At 41.1% G+C, this 3,916-nt stretch overlaps 1 non-coding gene across 1 annotated transcript; it reads left to right on the top strand.

Moving 5' to 3' along the window:
• Positions 1-3,589: 3,589 nt before the first annotated feature.
• LOC113912056 lies at positions 3,590-3,695 on the top strand. Its single transcript, XR_003516684.1, has one exon. It is a non-coding gene; the product is annotated as a U6 spliceosomal RNA (small nuclear RNA).
• Positions 3,696-3,916: the final 221 nt, after the last annotated feature.

Here is a 3,916-nt window from a genome sequence, read left to right as displayed (position 1 = left end):
CCATGCTTTCAAGTCAGAGGACCAAGAAAGGGGCAGCCTCCTGCAAATCAGAAAAATTTTAGGTAATAGCCACTCTACTACATTCAAACCCCACAGGGAAAACAAAATGAAGCAAAGAGAAAACATGGCCTCTTCTCCACCCATACTAGCAAAGGCCAAGTCAAGAAGCCTAAACTTCAACCCTTGCCCAGCTGTAATGGGGTACTTCCACCTCCCCACCAAAGTAGTATCAGAGAAGGCTGAGTAGTGAAACAGACTTTCATCCCCATGTGGTAAGAATGAGACAGCCTTCCCTCTTACCATTGGGATGGTATGACAGAAGGCCCCGTGGAGAGACAGGACTTGTACCACCACACTGCAATGACAAGGCCTTTATCTACCCCTGTGGTGTCAGTGAAGGCTGTGTGGGGAGCAGTGATGAAGCATTTCTACCTGTTCCAACCAGGGGGGTTGGTGGACGCCTTAGGGAGAACTGGAATTCTCATGCCACGCAGCAGTAATGAGGAGTCCTCCCCCTGAGTGTCAGCAGAGGCCAAATGGGAAATCTGGGCTTCTACTTCCCTGGTCAGTAATGAAGTGGTACCCCATGTATCCTACCATGATTTCTACAAAGTTGCATATTCAACAGTTTTTGGCTTTTAAATTTAGGAGTTGTAGTATGGTATGTACCATATACCTTAAACAGTGCTCTCTAAATCAGGGTATGTACAAAATGATTTACTGGGATGTCAAATTAAAATGTTAGAACTTCTATTAATGTTTGGATATCTCATCCTTTTAAATGTCTGTTTATATTTAAATATCATTGTTTATAATGGTACATGTATGTCCTTAATATATAAAAACATATACTGGGGATATATGCTCAGTTTTTTGTTTTGTGTGTTTGTTTGTTTGTTTGTTTGTTTACTGACTGGATACATCATGTTTAGAGACAAGCATTTTAAACAATTAATATTTAAAACCCTTTCTTACCTGAGGATTGAGCCCTGTGAAAATGGGCTGGTGTCGGGACAGGTACTCAGAAGCGTGGCCAAAAGGAAGATTTGGAAGGTTCAGGAGATAAATATGTTTTTGTGTTTGATTACTCTGACTAGATACAGGGACATACCTAGGTAATCACATATATTTTCCTATTTAATACCATAGTTCCAACAATGATTTTAAAATGTGATTATTTTAAGCCCTCAGGTAGAGAAGGACAATGCAGGCAATGTTGAGTTTGCCTATCCGGGGTCAAGTCAGGTGGGCTGAGATGATGCAGAGCAGGACGTGGACAGGGTTTGCTGCAGCCTCGAAACCTGACATCTAACAGGATAGGATATAGGCTCTAACAGTGCTTCTGAAACTCTGGCAGTTTGATTGATTCAATCAATATATAATGTCTCTAAGCCTCAAGGGGATCACACTTGAATGAAATTTAATCAGTGATATTAATTCATCTGAGGCAGGAATGGTTCTGATGGAGAAAAGTGGAGAGCCTGCAAAATTGAGATTCAGAAAGTGAAGGTCTGCCTGATTTTTTAGTGAGTACTGCTCCATTAAGGAAGACTCCAGATTGGGGAGATAAAAACACACTTGTTAATTTAGCTTTATTAAAGACTCAGTGTATGAAAGACTACCAGTACCATCACTCTACTGCCTTGGATCTTCCATTTCATACTTACCAAGCAACTTCCTGCTGAAAAAATATGGATTCTTAAAAATCTTGCTAATAACAGCTCAAAGTGGTTGATTGCTACTGTGTGTCAGACACCATTCTGGGTGTTTTATATGTATTAGTTCATTTAATTTTTATAACAGTACTCTGGAGTAGAAGCTGTTGTTAGCTCCCTTGTTGAAATGAAGGAACTTGATTCCACAGAGACTAAGAAAGGTGCTCAGTGCCAAATTGTTAGTAAGTGGCAAAGCTGGGATTCATACTGGGGCACTCACAGCTTAAAGTCTGACTTCTTAATCATTCCAGTTGAATCCGGAACAAGAGAAGCCTTGGAAAGGAATGATGGTACTTAACCACTGGAATAATGTGACTGACGTTTCAAATTAATGCATGGTCTTTGAGGTATTGTGATCAGAAGTACATAGATCAGTTAACAGGACTTTATCACAGAGAGACTGCAGTCTAGTTGACTAAGGACTTCCGGTTTTGGGACTTGAAAGCCTAGGGGGTTGACTCTGAACGGTAGGGACTACATGGGGATTACCATTACAAGCCCCTCCTAAATAAAATCACTACCAGGGTCATCCTGTCAGCAATCCAGCCTCTACTTTATTAGAAATGCTGATGCAAGTATGTTCTATAAATGTGGTTTCTAAGCAGGTAATTTGGGATTTTTTTAAAGACTTCATTGTATCTTTCTTTTATGTGAACTCATATGTCTCCTCATTCATTCTGACTTCTGCCCCAATCTTCTGCTGTCTCTGAGAAATCAAGGGTATCTCTTAAATTGATCAAGTTACTCATAGAGTAATGTTGTAAACAACAATTGTAGGGTTTTTGTTATGTTTTGTCCATTTTTAGCACTCAAACATATTTTGAAAAGTCAAGTTGATTATTTGGTAAACTCCCAGTTGCGTTGGGCCAGTTCTTCTTTCTAGAAAATGACTCCTGAGAGTTGGCTTGTGTCAATTCTTACAGGCAAGAACATCTGCTAAACTATTTTCTTCTTGGCATTTACAAAAATAGCTTTCAAGTTGTTATTATGGTAGTTTTAAAAGTAGCATATTTTCTTTTTATTCTCTTCTTTCTCCGAAACCTGTCTCAGGTGATCCTGGCACCATGGGCTATGGCAGTGGGTTTGTTCTCTCTCCTCTCCCCTCCCCTCCCCTCCCCTCCCCTCCCCTCCCCTCCCCTCCCCTCCCCTCCCCTCCCCCTCCCCCTCCCCTCCCCTCCCCCCTCCCCCTCCCCTCCCCTCCCCCTCCCCTCCCCCTCCCCTCCCCCTCCCCTCCCCCTCCCCTCCCCCTCCCCCCTCCCCTCCCCCCCTCCCCTCCCTCCTCTCCTCTCTCCTTTCCTCTCTTCTTTCCTCTCCTCTCTTCTTTCCTCTTCAGCTTCCTTCTGGCTGGGATGATCATCTGTAGGTCTGGAGCCATCTATAGGTACATCAGTTAAAACAACTAAATTACTCAGGGCTGAAACCTCACTTCCACCTAGCCCTCCAATTGTCTCCTATTTCTCACTTACCTAGAAAGTTCTCATGTTGAACATAGCTCAGTCCAACAAGCTTTTCCTTGATACTTTCTCTTGTCTACATATTTTTAATCATTTCTGTCTTGACTATGCTGGTAATTGACATTTGCCTTCCCAGACTGCCTTATCAATCAGACCAAGCAAGTTACTTTCTCAGTTCTGACCACTTCCACTGATTGCTTTTGGGCACCAGAGTGACTGCTTTTCTGTGTGTTGTGCTATTAAGGAATTAATTTCCCACTGGCTTTTTGTAGCCAATACAGTTAATGCAGTAGAATTTTTTTTTTTTAAACAGGGAAGGGTAAAAAAAAAAATCTAATTTTAAAAAAAGTAGAGGAAGGAAGATTAAAGGAAGAGGAAATCAATTGATAGCAGAAATTCAGCTGCTTTCCAAATATTTCTGTCTTCTCACTTTGGCAGCACATATGCTACAATTGGAACAATCCAGAGATGAGCATGGCCCCTGCGCAAGGATGACACACAAATCTGTGAAGCGTTCCAAATGTTTGTATCTCTTCTCTAGAGAGTATAGTGAAAGGCCATTTACTGTTACCTACCAAGGAGAATAGAAATAATTAAATGAATAACACTTTATTTAGTTTTCTAATTGATTTTTATTGACAGATAATTGTAAGACCTAATATATTGATTACAAGTATATGTTGGCTCTGGAAGTATTGACCATATCTGCATCAATACTATGAAGAAATAAAATAGAATCATAGGGAC

Source organism: Zalophus californianus, chromosome 12 (assembly GCF_009762305.2).
Source record: "Zalophus californianus isolate mZalCal1 chromosome 12, mZalCal1.pri.v2, whole genome shotgun sequence".
NCBI classification, from domain to species: Eukaryota; Metazoa; Chordata; class Mammalia; order Carnivora; family Otariidae; genus Zalophus; species Zalophus californianus.
Note: the sequence above shows the minus strand (reverse complement) of the source record. Positions and strands in the feature narration are given on the sequence as shown.